At 46.1% G+C, this 21272-nt stretch overlaps 1 protein-coding gene across 5 annotated transcripts in view; it reads left to right on the forward strand.

Moving 5' to 3' along the window:
- The window catches only part of CFAP58 (cilia and flagella associated protein 58), a 151243-nt gene that overhangs the window by 23845 nt on the left and 106126 nt on the right, over nucleotides 1-21272 (forward strand). The window contains exon 1 of one of the 5 annotated variants that reach the window (XM_008950888.5): nucleotides 8520-15915. The exons of the other annotated variants lie outside the window; for them this stretch is intronic. The gene's annotated coding sequence lies outside the window, so the exon portion shown is untranslated. Of the gene's footprint in view, nucleotides 1-8519; nucleotides 15916-21272 lie in introns of those variants that run through there. 5 annotated transcript variants of the gene reach the window in all.

Genomic DNA, 21272 nt, shown 5'->3' on the forward strand with positions numbered 1-21272 from the left:
GCTATGGCAATAGTGTCCAATTTATGGCCTTGTGGACCATCTCACAGTCACTCGGCAGTGCTTGGTAAATGATACTGCTGTTGGCACTGGTACCGGTGCTGCGGTCAGGTCTCCTTTTTGATTTGTTAAATCGTCACGGTTGCATGTTAAGGAGTCCTCTGGGAAGAAGTGGGTGAACAACATCCCTGCAGCTCCTCCAGAAGCCTGGGGAGTATGACTAAGTTGTCTCCTCCACCTCCTTGTCTTCTTCTAAAGGCCCCAGGGGCTGACACAGAGGAAGAGGAGGAAGTTTGGAGACCTAGGAAGGTCAGCAGCACCCTCCCTTGCTCCCTCCAATCTGGCATCATTGACACTGACAGCTCTTCCATTAGGTTCTGAGTACCCAGCATTGGAAGAGGGTAGTTGCTATAATGAATGCTTGCTGAATACATGAATGGAGTTAGGATTGGGAAAAGAACCTCACTGCCTTTACTCCCAGGAGCAGGAAATTTGAAATTCCTGGAGTGAAGTGGAAAGCTCTGGATAAAGTAACTTCTACATTCTTTCTTCCTGGGAGGGGCGCTGCAGTCAGAAAAACAAAGTGCTAACAGTGTAAGTGCCTTGGAAAATCCCTTCCAGCAAAATCCCTTCCAGACGTAGCCCTGGAGACAGAGACGGTTGCAGCCCCGTTTGGCCTGGACTGGCCTTCATCTAACTGCAGGCAGACTCACTGCCAACGTTTAGAAAATGGCCCAGGAATGAACCCTGACACGTTTTCTGACCCTCAGCTGCCTTGCCGTGGACACCTCCCTTCTTGCTCAAGCTTCTTGTAGAAATAAACAGAGGATTACAGAGTAAGAGAAGGAGCAGAGAAGTAATTCTTCTTTCAGGAAAAAACTGGACAAGCCTCAGGGCCCTGACACACCATGGGAGGGTTTAATAAATTACAACTACTGCATCCCATTTATTGAGGCTTAAGCATTGCACAATAAAGCTTTACATGTATCATTCTCACATCAGACCTCTGAGGCAGGCACTTATCTCCATTTTACAGATAAGGCAACTGAGGCACAGAGGTGAGGCCACTCACCAACATCATAGAGCCAGGATCTGAATCCAAACCTATCTGACTTTCAAGCCTATAATCTTCCCATGAAGCCACGAGCTGTGCTGCTCAGTGACCTGGTATCTGTGAAACATTAGACATGTACCTATGGACTTTCCTCGCCCGGACTGTTTAGGGAAGGGTAGGTGACAATCTAGATGAAATGTGGGCATGAAGCAGGGAGTAAAACCTAATGAACTTATGAGACTCCTTCTACCAAGATTCTGTGAGTGTGGCCTGGGCTATTTGAGATAAAAGGAATGGAAAGCCTTCTCTGCAAAAAAGGGAGTGAGGGCTCTCTTGACACTGGCAGGTAGGCATGTGTTGGGGTGAAATGTCAGGAAGTGGCATGGGTACATTAGGGACATTTTGGGGCAGCACACAGGGGTAGGACCCAGGCAGCCCCTGCTCTCCTACCCTCCAGGCCAGGCATGCTGCACCCCTGCCTTCTTGGGAACTTTGGAACAAAGTCTCAGCAAACAAAGGACGCGTTCATAAACTTCAGGCGGGTCCCCTGGCTGCTGCTAAGAGGCTATTGAAGCCGGCTCCCATGAGAACAGTATGTTATGAGCACATGGTTTTGCACCAGCGGGCAGGGCCAAAATAATGACAACACCTTCCCTGCTGCTTTGATACAGGAGGAGGGGGCGAGAGTTGGGGGGACTCCTGCATCAGCTTCAGGGAAATGACCTAGAAGGGAGAGAAAGCAGTAGCAGCCCAGGGTTGCTTCCAAGCTGAGCCCCTCTTCCCAGGCAGTGAGTGTCCCACTGTGTTATGCACCTGGAAGTGAGTCATTTGATAATTGCGGGGCTTTGTATTTTTCCTAGGGACTTCCAGCAGAGGACTGCAAAGTGCTCTGAATATTATCAGGAACTGGTTGTTACTGTGCCTATTAAACAGAAAAGAAAACAGTGCTGGAAGGGAAAGCCTTTCCTTCCTTTCATCCTCAGATAGCTCAGGCCACACTCACAGAATCTCTTGGCAGAAGGAGTCTCCAAAGTTCACTAGGTCTGCTAATATCAGAGTGAGACAGCAGGAAGGGACCAGAAGTCTCAGGCCTGGAGTTGGTGGTCTGCTTGCTGTTTTCTCAGTATTGACACTTAAAACTTTGTGGGATTCTTTATGCCATCTGTATGTGTTCTGGGCTACGGTGTCCAGACAGATGCCTGAGGTGGCAGAAAGAGTCTAAGGCCCTGGGAGAGAGCAAATCTAAATTCGAATCTCTTCTCTGTTGTTGTCCGTTTGGGGCAAGTCCCTCTGAGTCTGTTCTTTCACCTGTAAAACTAGGATAACACCCACCTTGAAGGGCCATTGTGAGAAGGAGAAATAAATACGTGAAAACCCCTAGAATGGGGCTTTGCTCAGTAAATGAAGCCACTATTTTTTTTTAATAAGGCCATTCTACTTACATGAACAATGTCATATCCATAATGGTGGATTCTGCAGATTAATGATACTCTAATTTTCATTTATAAACCTGAAAAAGCTAGGTGCATACAAGAATTAGGGCAATGACTTTAGCCACCGAAATCCTGGACATCAGAAAAGCACCTGAAGTTATGCCTAGTTGCACAAAACAAAAACTTTAATCAGGTGCCTTCAAGTGGAAGGACAAGGCGATTCCTGAAACCTCTACAGAGACACCTACTATATCATCTAGTTTTTCATCTTTCTTCAGGGCAGGGAGTCCTCCCTTTCCTGCCTCTTTCGTCTCCTGTGCTGACATTTGGCAGCCCTTGCTTAGGAGAAGCAGCAGGCATCACCTGATAAGATGTGGCGGAAACACAGGTCACCAAGTTAAGAGCATCAGAACTGCTGAGTGACCTCAGCCTTGTAAACAGTGCCATCCCAGGGACAAGATGGACATCCATGGCTGCCCCCTCTGACTCCACTCCCAAATTAGCAAGTGTATCTCAAGCACATCCAACTGAAAGCATTTCATGAATTTAGTTTAACCCATCTAGAATTCCACAGGGAATGCTAAGTTGAGTGAGGTGAATGGTGAGACAGGATTCCTATCTCCAGTTGGTCCTGCCTCTTGGGGCAGTGGATTCCACACACTCTTCCTCTCCATGTGCATTTCATCATAACGCTCCACGAGGCCGCTGAATCCCTGGCACAGGCCATGCATAACATAGATACACAATGGCTGCTCGATCAATGAAGCCCCCGTAATAAGGATGTGAGCATCCTATTTCTCACTGTCTTTTGTGGGGAGGCTGAAGAATGGAAAGTCACTTTTCTGATGGCCCCATCACTGCTCCAGCCTGCCCTTCCCCTAACCCTCCTTACAGATCCAGGCTGCAGGAGGACCCCTAAGGAGTCCCGTTCAGAGAACTGAAGGAGACTGCAGCTGTCAGCACTGGGCTCTCTGACCCAAGGCCTAAAGACCCACCACCAACTGACACAGCCCAGATCTGAGACTGCAGCACCTCCCTCTTCTCTTCACCCTGCCGCTAACTGGGCCCATCCTCTCCCCAGCCTCTGAGAAACACACCTGTGAAGGTTACACCTTCTATGTCCCTTCCCTTCAACATGCGTCTCACACTTGAGGCCGATTTTTCACCTCCCCGTCTGCCTTAGGGTGGAGGCGTTGCCCTGAGCAACAGTGATGTCACCTGCAGGGTGCTTCCGTTTCACTGATGTCACAGGGTGGGCCTAACAGATAGAGGGGGGATGTGCTCTCTGTGGGGAAACGTCACAGGTCCTAAACTGTTGAGGAGGGGTCTACAGGCCTCTGGGGCACTCCCAAATGACCCCTTTCCTCTCCCAGAAGAGGTCCTCACCCTTCCTTCCTCTCTGGATGCCTGTTAGAGCTCAGGCCTCAAATCTGACTTTCCCTCTGCCAGAGTCAGCCAAAAGATCAGGATGAGCAGCTCCAAACAAACTGCTGGAAAGACCACTGAGGATAGATGTCCTCCCCGTCTAGGACAGTCTAGGTCCCTACAGCCTTGTCCTTTGTCCAGACCTCAGAGGAGGGAGCAGTGACCTGATGGGGAAGTTGGGGCCCAAGTCGGCAGAGAATGCAGACCTCCAACTGACCTCTGCTGTCCTGAAGAGCGCACACTGGCCAGGTTTCCAGTCTGCGCCAGGCACGGTGCTCAGAGCCTTCTGTGCATCGTCTGGGTCAACGCTCCCCACAGCCCTGAGGGTCATCCCCATTTTACTGATGATGTTACTGAGACTTGAAGAATCAAGGCACCTGCCCAACTACTGAGAACGCCCAACCACCGAGTGGTGGAGCCAGGACTCAACTCGAGTCTGCCCCACTTCAAAGCCCGTGCAGTCACACCGCCTTGGCTCTGGGCACCCGGAGATGTGGCTCATTAAAGATGAGCCACGAAGGGCCTGGACGGAGACCAGAAAGAGCCCTTTAAATCCAAAGAGGCCAGCTGAGCAGGGCAGGCTGCCTGAGGCAGCCGAAGCAGGCACTGCTTTAGGAATGCTTCACCCCCTGGCCTACGCAGGGGATGCAACAACTGGCCAGCCTTGGCCCAGCCTCCATGCTGATTAGGGATCACGTGTCTTTGCTCTATGCTTGGCTTTCTATTGATCCATCCAGGTTACCAGATCATCCTCTTGATTTGCATATAGCACTTACTCTCATGGCCTGGCCCTACAACCCTGAGATTGTACAGTAGTTACCGAATTTACGCAAATGCAAATCTATGTCTCTGGGAGCTAATGCTTGCAAAGCACTAAACAAATAGGTAAATAAAATAAAAAATTACTACATTATGAGAGAGGAAAGGGAGAAATGCTACCAGGATTTCTCAGGGAAATACTGCCCTTGAGGCACTGGCCAAGGAGATGCCCATAGCCAGGCTGACCTGAGTATCCAGTCTGCCTGGCAGCTATCTTTCTGCTGGTGAGAGGGCCGCAGAGGTAGACAAAGCCCTGCACTATTGGACATCACTGTCCCCCACCCCCACCCCATGTTCCTCCTGCCTGGTTCTGACTCCAGCTTTGATAAGCGCAGTCCACCTTCTGGTCTTTGGTTTCCCATATGGCTTGTCTAGGACGCAGGGAAGAGACGACATTCAGTCTGTGTGATGTTTGCAAAGTCTCCTTGCAAATTAATAAACCAGCATTCTGATTCGTACACCCTCTTCTGGGAGCTTTCTCAGGGTGAATCAGTAGCTTGAGTCCAAACCACTCTGAAAATTATGGAAATTGGGTTTCTGAGCAGGCACAGCTAAGAGCCATGCCCTGGGACAGGTGACATGATCCAGGTAAACACCACCCTCTGAGCAATCTGCTGGGCACCAGCTGGCCCCTCCCAGGAGGCATCTTGACTTCCTCACTGATGAGAAGCCTATTTTGTTTAAAGTGCCTATCGACAGTACATAGTGAAATGCTTGGTTCCAGCTAATTAAGCGCTCAGCTGTACGGTGTGGAAACTAAGAGATCATGTATATGGAACTGTGAAATGGAGTTTCAGGAAGGGTTCTTGGACGAACTTGAGAAGGGCATTTGTGGGTGAACAGGACTTCAACAAGGAAGCAAGAGACCACAGATGGGGATTAGGGGTTTGGAAGGTCAGGACAGTTGTCTCACCTCCTTCCACTCGCTCTCTGCCTAGGTCAGGACCCTGCGTGCAGCCACCGCCGTTTCCCTCTGAGCCACACCTGGGGGCACTTACTCATCACCCTCATGCCAGGCCCCAAACTGGATCTGCCACCTCACACCTCCCAGAGATTAAGGGAAGTCACTCGATTCTTGGGCCAGGCTCCCCATCAGCCATCAAGGCCTGGCTTGCCTCTTTTCTTTCCTCCTCTGCCTCCTGCCAGATGAATTTCCCCTCCTTCCTCCACCTGGACTGAGAATGGGTATTTCCTCCTTTGACAAAGAAAGAAAAAGGCAACTGTTCTTCCCCCTTTCCCATGAGGGTTCCCAATTAAACTAGCTTTTTAAGCTTAAGTTGCTTCTTGGTCTATGAATGCCCAGTGATTAAGACTCACCTTCCAGGCTCCGGAACACTTAACATCCCTGTGCCTCAGTTTCCTCATCTGTAAAATGGAGTTAACAATACCTAACTCATACGGCTACTGTGAGGATTAAATGAGTTAATACAGGCTAAGTACTTTTGGGGGGAAGAAAAAAAAGCCTGGCGAATGTTAAGCCCTCAATAGTGGTTGTTTATCAGGGCTGCTGTGTGAATGGTGGACCAGGCAGTGTACTGCTTAAGGCACCTGGCTGAGGGGTGAGGATAAATCCAGCTCACATGCCACTTATCCAGCTATATGGCTTGGCTATGTCCACTCAAGTAAGGCCAGTATTTCTAAGAGGCATCAAGCCCCATCCTCTTGCCAAGACAGAGCACCTTATTCTAATTCATGCGAAGGACTGAATAGGCTAGCAGCATGAGGTTATCATGAACAGTTCTCAGCATCCTCGTGGCTCTGTACCCCTCCCCAGCAAGACTGGATGAGAGAAGGGTCCAGGATGGCCTGGTGCCATCCATAATAAAGTCCTGCTTCTCAGCTCCCAGAACACTTGGAGCACCCACCCCTTCCAAGCAGATTCTCCATTAAAGCCCCACAGGCTGCCGTGCCACCTCAACCCTACTGGGGCAGACTCTCAACTCCAAACATGGAACCTGAGTCTTGGACTCTGAAAGCACCTTCTCCTGCCCAGTTATTTTTTTTTGAGGGGGGGGGGGCAGCGGGGCATTGGGGGGTAGGTTAAAGACAGGGTCTGAACTCTGTCACCCGGATGGAGTGCAGTGGCACGATCCTAGCTCCAACCAAGTGATCCCAGCCTGGAACTCCTGGGTTCAAGCAATCCTCCCCCCTCAGCCTCCCAAAGCTCTGGGAAGACAGGCAGCCACCCAGCCCAGACTCTTTCCTAACTGTTGATGGCCACCTGTCTCTGCTGATAGCTGTGAAAGGAAAATACAACCTTAGGACCCCAAGCTCAGGATGCCAAAGGGAAAAGTTAAGCTTGGGAACTCAGTCATGCAAAAAACAAAACTGAAAACAAAACTGCATTCCTTTTGTTGCCAAACAGATAGCTATAATTTCACATGCTTACTTTATCTTATGTAAAATGTAGATTTACTGAGCATGAGAAGAATGCACCCAGGGAGAGCAGAGAGTCAGTATAACTACTTCATGGTTACCCACAAGTGGAGAAAATCCGAAGGCAGAATGGCCCGGAGCAGCCGCAACATACAGGGAATTAGCAAACAATGAAAGCCACTTAGGCACGAGGGCTGGAGGGAGGACTCAAAAACACAGCCTATTCTGTTTTCGTAAGGAGGAAAGACAGTAATCCACTTTTCTGATACTCTATTTTCAGGGCTCACCTGGGCCTAAAACTGCACCAACCACAGATGAACTTTAGCTGGCAGTCAGATAGACTCGGTTTGTAAAAGGCAAGAGCCCTGGGTCATATCCAAAAAAAGAACAAGAAAATAGACCGCGACCCCGATTTAGATCCAAAAGACCAGAGTCCAGATTGCGACCAATATCTGGTACTCTACTATTTGTGAAATGAGACCAGTATCTGGTACTCTACTAGTTGTGAAAAGGTGCTTTTCTCATACCAGCAGAGGGGCAAAAGGCAAAATGAGGCCCCTGCCTGGTTCCGTAAAATATTTTACCTTCCTGGTCGGTGGCTTTTTTTTTCTTTTTCTTTTTCTTTTTTTTAAGAGAAAGCGTTTTGGATGGGGAGTCCCGCCCCGGGAGTCTTCACCTGGCGGCCAGAATGGCAAAGTCACAGGGATGGGGTTGAGGGTGGGGTTAGGGGTGAAGGGGCAGAGAGTTATTTGCAGCCCAAGAGCAAGTCTGCACAGCGTGAGGTCTGGTCCACTAATAGTCCCGAAAGAGGAAGCGGCGGGGACTTTATCCGGCCTGAAGCAGCCCCATAACTTCACTACCATGAACCGAGAAAAAACAAACTTCACGCCTATTCCTCCCTTACAGGAAGGGAGGGAAGGGGAAGGGGAAAAGGGGGCAGCAAATGAGCAGGGCGAACCGGCTTTTCTTTCTGCGGTAGCGCTCTGCTCAGATGTGAGAAGTAACGGGTCACCTGGCCACTAGGAACAAAAACGTGGTCCCGCTCTGGGCTCCGAGGCTGCGCGCGCCTCGAGGAGGAGCTGCCCGCAGCCCTGGCTGGAGCGAGCGCCCGGGACGCATCCCCCGACGCGGCGGGAACAGGACGCGGGACCGCGAGGAGACAATACGCCCGCCTGGGCACGCGCGCTTTAAGGGAAGGGGGTCTCCAAAGTCAGCCCCCACCCGGGAGGAGCAGGCGCCCGCGCTCCCCACACCCTCCTGCGCCCCCTCTGTCGGCAGCCATCTCCGACACAGCTCCTCCGAGCTCGCGGTCTCCATCGCGCCCTTCTTCCTTCAGCACACTAGGCTGCCCTGGGACTTACGATTGGCTTGGGTCCCCGGTCCCGGTCCCCGCCGCGGGAGGACGGCTCCAGCACAGGCTTTGCGCGCAGGTCGAGGGCCGAGGCGCCGCTGCTTGCAGGCGGCTGCGGTGGAGCTTGCGGCCCGGCACTTAGAGGGGCGCGGACGGCGATGCCCCCGCTGGCTCCCACCTTCTGGCCTGCAGCGGCCGGCTCTACCGAACTTCAGAGTTACTCATTTCCTGGATGTCACAAAAACTTTTTCCTCCTTATAAGAACAAAACACCCGCCTCTACCCGCGGCCCCGGAAGCTCCTTAAGGAGGACCGTGTGGGTTTCGGTGGTTGGGCCCAGGATCCGCCGGGAAGATCTTCCCAGTGAGCCCCCAGAAACTTCCCCGGCACGGCAGAACTGGAGAGTGACTGGGAGAGACGGAATCAGGCCAGTGGAGTAAACTGGAGCGAGTGGACAGGGGCGCGGGGAGGACGCCCTTAAAAGTCGTCCTAAGCCGCGGAGCGGAAGGGGTTAAGTCCTTACCAGTCGGGGAGAGTTTTCTGCGGCGCGTTTTACAAGTGGCGGAATTCCTGGGGCCACCTATTTAGTCTCTTGGAGGAAAATATAACTCTAGACAAAACGCCAGCCTTTTTCTCTTTTGCAGCTTGAAAGGATTAAAATAACTTGCTACCGTTTTTTTTTTTTTTTGAGAAGGAGTTTCGCTCTTGTTGCCCAGGCTGGAGTGCAATGGTGGCGCTATCTCGGCTCACCGCAACCTCCGCCTCCCGGGTTCGAGCGATTCTCCTGCCTCAGCCTCCCGAGTAGCTGGGATTACAGGCATGTGCCACCACGCCCGGCTAATTTTGTATTTTTAGTAGAGAAGGGGTTTCTCCATGTTGGTCAGGCTGGTCTCGAACTCCCGCCTCGGCCTTCCGAAGCGCCTGGGATTACAGGCGTGAGCCACCGCGCCCGACTTTTATGATACTCAAATGCATGGTTGCTTTTCTCCGGGATTAACCGGGCACAAAGGAGAACAGTGACCGGATACTGTACGGGACAGGCGCGGTAGTTTCTGGTTACTGTTGTGACGGTAGATCAAGTGTTACTACCCCTATGTTAGAAACGAGAGAACTGAGGCCTGGAGGAGCAGCAGCAGCGTTCTGGTCGAGCTTAATAGTTTATGAAATCCATAACTTCTATTGTCTTCCCTTTGACCTGCCCAAATCCTACCATCAGTACAAAAGGCAGAGCAGGGTTTCAATGAATTCTCCATTAAGCGGCTTTGGGGGCACCAAATGCCAGTGAAGGCACATTGGGGAAATTGGAACACAGTGTCCAAAATGATCACCATTGCTACTGCTATTTGGTCTTGGATCACCTTTTTTTCGTCTTTTCCTTTAACACTCGCCTGGAAGACTTTTTGGCTGAGTCTGAAAGATAAACAGGCAATGAGAAAATGTTCTAAAAATAGACTCCCTGGCCCTTGGCCCAGGGTACTTTTGTTTTCAAGTTTCTACTGCCGCTCAAATTCTTTCCTTACGTAAGAGGTTATGGCAGAATTTTGGGGGCCAGTATGTGTGTTGGAGGTGGTGGGGGCGATCTGGGGAAACGGTCTTGAAAGAGCTGTGTATTTCCAAAATGTCTAGAAGTTGGTCCGGTGGGTTACTCACACCCTCCGCAAAGCAGGTGGGGGAAATTTCTGTGAAGTAAGAGCGCTGGGCTGAGCTTTGTCATCCTTGGGCTAAGAGTTCAGCGTTGTGCTGGAATGCCAAGGTTAGTGCTTGAATGCCCTCTGGGATTGTCATCCCGTCTGCAAAGTTGTTTCAGCAATTTCTAACCAGCCATGTATATTTATATAAGGAATATTTATTATATTTGTTTTGCTTTTAACCTGATGATTTCACCTTCTGTGTTCTGATTGGTTCCTGTCTGTTCTAAGGTCCACCCTTCTACCTGGCATGTAAGTCGTTCATGAACTGGCCTCTGCTTATCTCACCAGCCTCATATCGCACTCTGTGTCCCACACAAAACTCCTTGCAGTTCTTGGAACCTGTGCTTCCCAGAACGTGATATGCTCTTTGATATGCTGTTTGCATGATATGCTTTTTCTCTCCCCTTGGATATTCATATGTACTCTACTTTCTGCCTGCCACAGCCACCCCACCTCCTCCTCCAAACTGTCACCCCAGTGCACATGCATGTTATTTTGCCCGACTAATTGTATGCTCAGTCTTCCTGTCTCAGAACAGGCAGTTACTCCTTCAGGAAGTCTTCCTGGAACCCTCATGTCTGGATTGGACACCCCTCCTGTCATTTCTACAGAACACTGTACTAACTCGAGAAATGTTTTTTAAAAGATAGGAAAGTACAAAGATTCAACTTATGGGAACTTGAAGAGTCAAGAAGTCAGGGAACTCCTGCTTCGAACAGTGAAAGGCTGAATAAAATATATCAACAACGGAAGGGAAGAAAGGGGGTCTCCAGGTGTGAGATAGGTCAAGGGAACTCAAAAGCATGACATGAATATAAGCCCAAATGACTAAGGACCAGGGGTGAGTACCCACTCAGGGATTGGGGTTAGTATCTATTCAGGCCTTGAGTTCTATAAAGACAGGGATCTGGACTTGAGATCTCTACCTAAGGCTGGAACCCTGGAAAGGCTGCCCTTTAGTAAGAGGAGGATAGAAAAAAGCCCTCTCCCCATTGGCTCAGGGTCGCGGGAAGGAAACTTGTGGTTTATCCCGGCCCTGGATGAATTTTAAAATGTCTTCTATAGAAATGAAACCCCCTAGCCTGCCTATACTATGCATAGGTGTGAGCTCCCAATTTATACTACCCACGTGCTGAGGGAATCCTAATGTCAAGAAAAAACACAAAAAACCTGTTTCAAAGTGGTGAATCCCCTTGGCCCTGTCAGAAGCAAACGTAAAATTCGGTTGTTTATCCTGGTCCCTAGCAGAATAAACAACTCCCATTGAAGTTACAATAAGAAATTAAAATGTTTCATGATAAGAAATTAAAATATTCTTTATATTATTTTAATTTCTTAAAATTAAGAATTATTAATAATCATTAAGCTTATAATAAAAAATTAAAAACCAGACTAGGAAATGAACCACATGAGGGTGTGAACTGGTAAATGTAATAAACAGGAAAATTAGCCCCTTAAGTATCTGAGACAATAGAACAATTTGAAAAAGAATATCAAATAGTTATGGTCAAAATACAGAGATAAAATGACAGGACATGGGACTATGAAAAAAGAACAGGTAAATTTGAAAAAGTACAGCTATAATATGTAGAAATAAAAAGTTTAGTCATTTACAAATAAAAAACCTCAATGATTGAAATTCTTTTTTATTTAGGCAGTTGGTAATATATCAGTCAAAAATCTAATAAAAATAGCTCATTGAAAAGGGGAAAGAAAAGTAATATATTATTGTTTATAAATATATAAATTATTTCAGAAATTTAAAATAATATATTAACAAATAGAATTCCAGCAGCACACCAAAGAATATTACATCATTAATAGATCAAAAGAGAAAAACGGAAAGATCATCACCATATATGCTGAAAAGCCATCAGATAAAATTTGGCATCGACATATAAACAAACCCTCTGTAACATGGTAAAAACAAAGGGTAAAGTTCAGCCCCCAAACCAGTGTTATGCTTAATGGGGAAATACTAGAAATCTTCTAAAGTCAGTGCAAGATACGAATGTCCTCCTTCACCCCTATTCTTTTTAAAAATTATCAATTAGGAATATGTTTGGCTGCAAGTAACGGAATACCAGACTGTAATTTTTATAGTGTCTAAGACTATAAAAGGCTTAAACAAATAAGGATTTGTTTTTCTCACATCAGAAGCTTGTATATAGGTGGCTATTTTGGGTCAGTGCCTTGATAGTTTCAGGGCTGATCAAAGGATATGTGCATTTACTATTTTGATATATATTACAAAATTGCCCTCCAAAGAGATCTCACCAATTTGAACTATTTCCCATAGTATGACGATTGCCTTTTTCTCTACATTGTTGCCAACATTGGCTATTTTCTATTATAACTTTAATTTAGTTTGCTTCTTTTATTGGTGAAAAAATCCCTAATCTCAATGTTTTGATTTGCAGTTTTTAAATTATGAGTGAGGCTGAACAGAACATTGTTATTGGCCACCTTTATGTGTTTATGTGTGAAGACTCTGTTACAACATCTCCCAGTTTTCTATTGGCTTGTTTATGTGTATACATGTGTGTGTGAAAGTAGATGGAATTTTCTTCATGATCATTTAAGTGTTAGATGAGGCTTCACATTCCATAGTGAAAGGTGACTTGTCAGCTGGGTGCTGTGGCTCCTGTCCGTAATCCCAGCACTTTGGGAGGCCAAGGTGGGCAGATCACATGAGGTCAGTTTTAGACCAACCTGGCCAATATGGCGAAGCCCCGTCTATACAAAAAAAAAAAAAAAAAAAAAAAAAAATTAGCCAGGTGTGGTGGTGCATGCCTGTAATTCCAGCTACTCGGGAGGCTGAGGCACGAGAATCACTTGAACCTGGGAGGTGGAGGTTGCAGCGACCCGAGATCGTGCCACTGCATTCCAGCCTGGGTGAGGGAGTGAGACCCTGTATCAAAAAAAAAAAAAAAAAAAAAGTGACTTGTGACAAAGTCTGAACCAACTGCAGGGGAGCTTCACACCACATCTCACGGTTAGGAGCACTGGAAATTTTTTAAAGATTAAATACACAGGGACAGATTTCCTGTTCACCCCATCTGTGGTTATTCCAGTATATGGAATAAAATGCATGACAATGGGAGAGACAGGAAGCCTATGCTAGTCATTAAGCATCTGATGGAGGGGAAAAAAGGGCACTTCCCTTGATTTGGTCAATTTCCCACTACCCTGATTTCAACTTCACATGGAATTTCACAAGATAATAGCAAGTTAGTTTAGAGGATGTTTCACAGAACAGGCTGCTTTGCTGAGACCTCAGAGGTGTCAGTTGAACAAGACGAATGATTTGCATTTGGCTATTTCATTCCTCAAGGTCAGTGCTGGTCACGTCCCTCCTCTGGGAATGTCGGAGCCCACAGGGCCTTTAGAGATTATTTACTCATAAAAATTAAGTCCAGAGAAGTTAGGTCACATACTCAAGGTCACATTGCTGGTTAGTGACTGAATAATAATAGCTAAAACTTGTGCCATCTGCTAGGTATTACTCAAGCATTTTATACCTACCAACTCATTTAATCCTCATATCAACTCATGTGGTAGGAATCACTAGATTCTACAGAACCTACATTTTTCAAAGATTTTTGAAAATACATTTTATTTCACAACCCAGTATACTCACACATACAAGTGCATTATAATTGAAAGACAGTTTCCTTAAAAACAATTGTTATGTTTACTGAATGTGATACAAACTATTATGTTCCCTTTTCTTTTTACTCTTCCTATGTTAACCTCTTTTGAAAAAAATGCAGGCCACAACTTATTAAATGAGTCAAGATCCAAAGTTTGAAGAAAATGCTTATTTATTTATTTAATTTGAGCTAGAGTCTCACTTTGTTGCTCAGGCGGGAGTGACGGTCGGCTTCACTGCAGCCTCAATCTCCCAGGGTCAATCAATTCTCCTGCCTCAGCCTTCCGAGTAGCTGGGACTACAAGTGTGTGCCACCATACCTGGCTAATTTTCCTATTTTTTGCAGAGATAGGGTCTCAGTATGTTGCCCAGGCTGGTCTCAGACTCCTGGGCTCAAGTGATCCTCCTTCCTCGGCCTCCCAAAGTGCTGGGATTACAGGAGTGGGTCACTGTGCTTGGCTAGAAAATATTTCTTTAAACTACTCTTCTAACTCACATCTCTGTTTTGAAAACTGTTATTGGTTTATGTATGTTAATTTTCCATCTACATATGCCACTTGGCTTGGGAAAGAACTGTCAGATGATTTCCATCCAACTTATTTCTGGTCAGTAGATATTCATTGCTCTCCTTGTAGTTAATGTCTAAAGATGGTACCCTTGCTTTTGACACAGATCATTATGCTGTAACCTTAGGAATACCTTAATTCACTTATTCATTCATCCATCCATTCATTCAACAAATATTTCAGCACCTAATCTATGCCAGGCATTGTCTAAATCAGGAGTTGGCAAACTATGGCTGTCAGGCCCAATCCAGAGTGCCACCTGCTTCTATAAATACAATTATATTGGCTCAGCCATGCCCATTCATTTATGTGTGGTCTATGGCTGCTCTGGGGCTCTAACAGCACAGTTGAGTAGCTGCCACAGAGACCATGTGGCCCGTGAAGCCCAAAATATTTCTTTTTTTCCTACCTGTCCTCAGGATAGTTCTATTTTTTTTCTACCTGAAAATATTTCTTAATGTGGTCTTTTATAGAAAAGGTTTGCAAACCTTGGTGCTAGATTCTAAAATGCAATGGTATCTTAGACTGGTCTCTACTGTCCTAGAGGTTTAAATTGTCCTGCTTAATTTAAAAAGGTTTGAGGCTTTTTGCCTCCCTTGCATTGCCTCAAAAAGCACCTGTTCCCAGTAAATGCTCAGCAGGCATTTGCTTCTACTAAAATCATCCAGTAGGTCTTGCAGCAGGTATTGGCAAGAAAGCAACATACCTAACAGGTAGAAAAGAGGCATGGTGGCTCACGCCTGTAATCCCAGCACTTTGGGAGGGCAAGGTGGGTGGATCACCTGAGGTCAGGAGTTTAAGACCAACCTGGTTAACATAGTCAAACCCTGTCTCTACTAAAAATACAAAAATTAGCCGGGCATGGTGGCACATGCCTATAGTCCCAGCTACTTGGGAGGCTGAGGCAGGAGAATGCCTTGAACCCTCAAGGAGGAGGTTACAGTGATCCGAGACTGTGCCATTGCACTCCAGCCTGGGTGACAGAGTGAGACTCTGTCTCAAAAAAAAAAAAAAAAAAAAAGCTTATTCCTTTAACATAGCAGATTTCATTTTATAGATGCCTATCCTTGTTGCCTATGAGAGTTCAGTAGTCAACTTTTTTTGAGTACTGATTGTGTGTCCCACCTTGTGGGTGAGAAAAAAAAGACATAGTTTTTGGTATTTACATTGAGGATAAGAAAAAAATGAGATAAATGCATTTTATTGTAATCCTTACTACCTGTACTTCTGTTTGGGATCTTGTTGTGTACTTGGAAGTAATTTTAACTACTATAGAATCATAAATGTTTGTGTACTGATACCTTTCACCTTCCTTTAGTCACTAATCACTCCCAAGAGTAATTGCTGTGTGTGTGAGTTTATAAGTTAATTGTATCTTGCATTCATTCATCAAACTTTTTACTTCTAGTGTCTCCTATGGGGCAGCACCATAGATGTATTAAAGAAAAGACTGGTCCTCCCAGTCTGATGGGGAGACATAGAAGTGAACACACAATGATAACGCAGTGAATTGACAGAAGATGCTCAGTCTTTCCAGCAGCACAGAGGAGAGGTAATTAACTGGGTAAGATTTTTTGGATGAGGCAACACTGAGCTGCCACTTGAAAGAGCTAACTGGACAAATAAGGAGTCATTGGATTTTCCAGAAAAGGGATCAGCATTTGTAAAGTCTAGAGGTGTTTGAAAATAGAGACTTTCAGGGGATAGTAGATATAAAAGCATTGGCCCATCATCAAAGGTATTTTGTGCTTTGGTTTTTAAAATTTTTTAAATATATTCACTGTGTTCATCTGCTTGTATTGCTATAAAGGAATATCTGAGACTGGGTAATTTATAAAAGAGAGAGGTTTATTTTGGCTCATGGTTCTGCAGGCTGTGCACGAAACATGGTTCTAGCAACTGCTTCTGGTGGGGGCCTCAGGAAGCTTATAGCCATGGTGGAAGGCGAAGTGTGAGCTGGTGTGTCACGTGGCAAGAGAGGAAGCAAGAGTGAGAGAAAGGATGTGCCTGACTTCTTTAAACAAATGGATCTCATGTGAACTGTTAGAGTGAGAACTCACTCATTACCTCTGCACCAAGCCATTCATGAGGGATCTACCCCCCATGACCCGAACACCTGAGGTAGAAACATTGGAAGTCATGTATCAACATGAGATTTGGAGGGGTCAAAGCATCCACACCATATCATTCACTTATTTACTTTTGTTTGTTTGTTTTTGAGACAGGGTGTTGCTCTGTCACCTAGGCTGGAGTGCAGTGACATAATCATAGCTCACTGTAACCTCAAACTCCTGGGCTCCAGTGATCCTCCCTCCTCAGCCTCCTGAGTAACTAGGACTACAGGTGTGCAACACCACGCCCAGCTCATTAAAAAAAATTTTTTTTGTTTAGATACCAGGTCTTGTTATATTGTTCAGGCTACTTATTTACCCACTCATTTATTTATTTATTATTAGTGGGAATAGGTTGTATGGAGCCATTTAGTCTTTTTTTTTTTTTTTTTTTTTGAGACCAAGTCTCACTCTGTCGCCCAGGCTGGAGTGCAGTGGTGCGATCTTGGCTCACTGCAACCTCCGCCTCCTGGGTTCAAGTGATTCTCCTGCCTCAGCCTCCCAAGTAGCTGGGATTACAGGGGCCCACCACCACATCTGGCTAATTTTTGTATTTGTAGTAGAGACAGGATTTCACCATGTTGGCCACGCTGGTCTCAAACTCCTGACCTCAAGGGATCTCCCTGCCTCAGCCTCCCAAAGTGCTGGTATTACAGGAGTGAGCCATCGCGCTTGACCCACTTAAGCTTTTTAACCAATCTTGTCCACCGATTGACTTGTGCACGTCCTTACCAGTCCTGAGTAGGACATCAAACTGCAACCTCTGTGTCTTGGGCAAGAAGCACCAACTGAATGATCTAGCCTAACCAGTCATACCCAAAAGTAATCTGTGTGGGAGAAGAGAGCAGCTGCTTTTAAGCCAATAAAATTCAAGGCAGGTAAGACGACTGGGTAGTTATGACACTGCTGTCTCCTTCTCCTGGTAAAAATGCTTACCCGCTGTGGCTGCTCCCTCAGTGCTTCTACCTGGTGCCTGACCTTTCAGTCTTCCTAATAAATCTGCCTGAGCTTCGTTGCCTCCTCAGGTGTCACGAGGGGAGTTTGTCTGGAGACCCTTTGGGAGCTGATGTCAAATGCTCAACAAATGTTCTGTTAAGTTAGTGCTGCAGTAGTCTGGAAAAGGAGAAGATTAAAGGAATAAAATATGCCCCGAACAGTTTTGGAGAACACTAGCCAGTGTGGACTCTGCTCTGTCATCTAAGGTGACCATATGGTTGGCTGATAAATGATAACAATTTTCTGTAACACGTGGGCTTTTCATCTTCCCAACAGTCTGGAGGAAAAATATTAGATATGATGACAGGAGCAGTTTTTACCATGTCGTTAAGGGCCCCAAATGTAGTTTTTAGATTCCATAGACACTAAATCCAGCAATGCCACAAGAATGCCTGTGCAAACAGGATCTGTGTTGATGCAGGCTTTAAAATTTTTTTTTATTTCTGATATATACAAAGAAAACTCACTTCATCTAGCTTAAACAAATAAGGTTATTTTGTTAGGAGGATACAAAGTATCTAGCAGAATCCAAGAGAGCAGGTGTTGCTGGGTCTCTCAAGGGACCTGCCACCAGGTTCCCACAGGGCATCGGCCACCAAGGAAGAAGCTCCCTCTCCCATCTTTCGCTTCCTGTTTTTGGTCTGTGGATTCCCCTCATTTATTTGCTTTATTCTTCCCTCCATACAGCCTGCCTTTCTCTGCCTCTCCTGGGCTTCACATGCTCAGTTCCATACCTGAGCAATGATTGACTTGCTCTTGGTCCCTGTTATAAATTCCAAGGGAAAATAATAGAACTGGCTTCATGTGGGTCAGGTCTCCACCTTGACCCATCAGCTGTGGCCCTGGGGAGTTATGTAGGGTGGCCTAGAGCATCATGGCTTCAGAGAGGGATGTAATACTGGGTGGGAGTTAATAATCTCAGAGGAGATTGTGGATGATACAGACACCCCCAAAATAGCCTCTGGGACCTCTCTGATCTATGACAGAGGTCGATTTCTGTCAGGGCACAATTGCTTTGCATTACAGGCTAGGAATTTACATGTAGGCCTGCAAGTCAGTGTTTCCGCTTTTTTGGAGGTTTACTTCATATCTTCACTGGGTACTATTGAAGAGGTGAACACTGGGTGTAAATACTGTTCTTATTACTGTGTTACAGCACGCACCTGAGAAGTTCTAAGAGGCGATTCTATCCAGGTTTAAATAAGGAGCTTTGCAGAGGTAGTATATCTCATGATCATGTATTTGAGATATCTGGCAGAAAAAATGGGTGTGTTCTTGACTGTCCCTAGTCCTTGAGTTTGGAGGCACTTCTCTTCTATCCTTCCAAGGCTCTCTGCTATTCACCCATGCCCTCTTGTCAACTTTAGTGTCCACAAGTACCTGATAGGGACCTCACCCTGCCTAAAGCAGGATTTTTGGATTCTTGCCTTGGTTTCTGCCCAGTGCTGTTCCCCATACTTGAGATTCTTTTAACTTCCTTCCGTGTCTCTAACTCATACATATCATTTAAGGTCAAGTTCAAGAGCCATGTCTACCATGTACCTTTCTTTAAGATGTCATGGTTCACTGGGCTTCCTTACTTTAGAACTCATTCAGTAGTGATTCACTGAACAGTTACTTATACAGCAGAGTGCTGGCTGGTTATGTTAGTTCGCTAGGGCTGTTATAACAAAATACCACAGACTGGGTGGCTTAGAAAACAAAAATTGAGGCCAGGTGCGGTGGCTCACACCTGTAATCCCAGCATTTTGGGGGGCCAGGGCGGAAGGATCACTTGAGGTCAGGAGTTTGAGACCAGCCTGGCTAACATGTTGAAACTCTGTCTCTAACAAAAATATAAAAAATTAGCTGGGTGTGGTGGTGTGCACCTGTAGTCCCAGCTACTCTGGAGGCTGAGGCAGGAGAATCGCTTGAACCCGGGAGGCGGAGGTTGCAGTGAGCCGAGATTGTGCCACTGCACTCCAGCCTGGGCAACAGAGTGAGATTCCGTCTCAAACGCCTCCACACCAAAACAAAACAAAACAAAACAAACAAAAAAATTGATTTCCTCACAGTTATGGAGGTTAGAAGTCCAAGATCAAAGTGTCAGCAGGTTTGAATTCTTCTGAAGCCCCTCTCTTTGTTGTGCAGATAGCCTCCTTTTCACTGTCATTCCTCTCTGTGCACACATCACATACCTCGTGTCTCTTTGTGTGACCAATTTTCCTCTTCTTGTAAGGATACCAGTCTGATCGGCCTTATTTTAACTTAATCACCTCTTTAAAGGATCTATCTCCAAATACCATCACATTCTGAAGTAGGGGGCATCTGGACATTAACTTATGAATTTTGGAGGGACACAATTCAGCCCCTAACACCAGTGGAGACAGGGGTGAAGAAGACGTGCATCATCTTAGAGCTCCTGTAGTTTGACGGTGTGGTAGGGAACACAGGTATTAAGCAACTATTTACATGACTAGGCCATTAGTTACCACTGTGGGATGATGCAAGAAGTAGAATACACAATGCTGGAAAAGGTAGTCTGGGGAAGTGAGACTGAAAGTAATGTGAAGAAGTGAGATCTGAAAGAAGATTGGATGGGAGCCAGCCAGCTGAAGAGAGAAAGAGAGAGAGTCAAGTATTCCAGACAGGAAGATCAGCATTTGTGAATTCCAGGCAGTGGGAAAGAGCATGGCTACCCAGGGAATTGAAAGAACCAGTGTAACAAGGAGTGAGTGATGGGAGCTGGCACCAGAAAGTCGAAAGGGCCAGATTACACAGGACCTTATTTACTGACATCCTCATTTCAGTGCTTACTATATCCTGTCTCGGACTGTTGTCAGAAAATCTTTTAAGGGGAGTGTTGGCGTGCACATTTTGCTTCTCCTGATGCTCCTCAAGGGAGAAGATCCTGTCTTCAACTCCTTTTGTATTCTCTCTCCACAGTATGCAACATAGGGCTGGACATATAGTAGGTGCTCAAGAAATAAATTAAGTGGATATAATGAGAAATGAGATGAATAGAAGCACTCATTTGTCTAAATTAGGGGCTGACGCGATCTTGTTGGGTGTGTTTCTCCTAGAGGCTCTGAAAGGTGAGGACTTTGGTACTATAATGCCACCTAGTGATTCTTGTTATTACAACAACACAGGGGAGCAGGGTGGTGACTAGTCTTCTGTAATCCAGAAAATTGGAAATCAAACATTTTGTTTCATCAGCGTAAATTGATATGTCCGACCATCCATCCTTTCATCCATTCATCCATCTGTGTTGATGCCCCCTGCATCTCTTTCCTATGAGCTGAACATGTCATGCGCCTTTCTACCTCCTTGTGGTTCTTTGATTGCTCACTCATATTTGGGTCTTTTTGTCCTCCTATAAGTAAGGTCTCAGATACCAGTATCTAGATTCTCTGAGCTCCCATTGTGCTTTCTGTTAAAATGGCATATACTAAATGATACCATCATATTGCATTAGAATTAACTGTAGATGTTCCCTTCTGTCTTTCCCCCAATACAGATTGTGAATGCAAAGGGCAGTGACTCTGCCATAGTCACCTTTGTGCTTCCTGTGGGCAGCCTTGTGCCTACCATGCAGTACGTTCCTTAAAAAATTGTTTACTGGATTGAACTGCTGTCACCTATGCAGGGCACCTACTTATGAAATCTCTTTTAGGAGATCCCTTGGACATGGGAAGACACACAGCCCTGCACTTGACATCAGTGCAACGTATGGGTGACCAGGGCCCTCTAGGTCTTTATTTTTGTTATATACTTTCAGAAATGTTATGGAGTTTCTCTGGATCATGGCAATCCTACAAAC

The sequence above is a fragment of the Pan paniscus genome, chromosome 8 (genome assembly GCF_029289425.2).
Source record: "Pan paniscus chromosome 8, NHGRI_mPanPan1-v2.0_pri, whole genome shotgun sequence".
Lineage (NCBI taxonomy): Eukaryota > Metazoa > Chordata > Mammalia > Primates > Hominidae > Pan > Pan paniscus.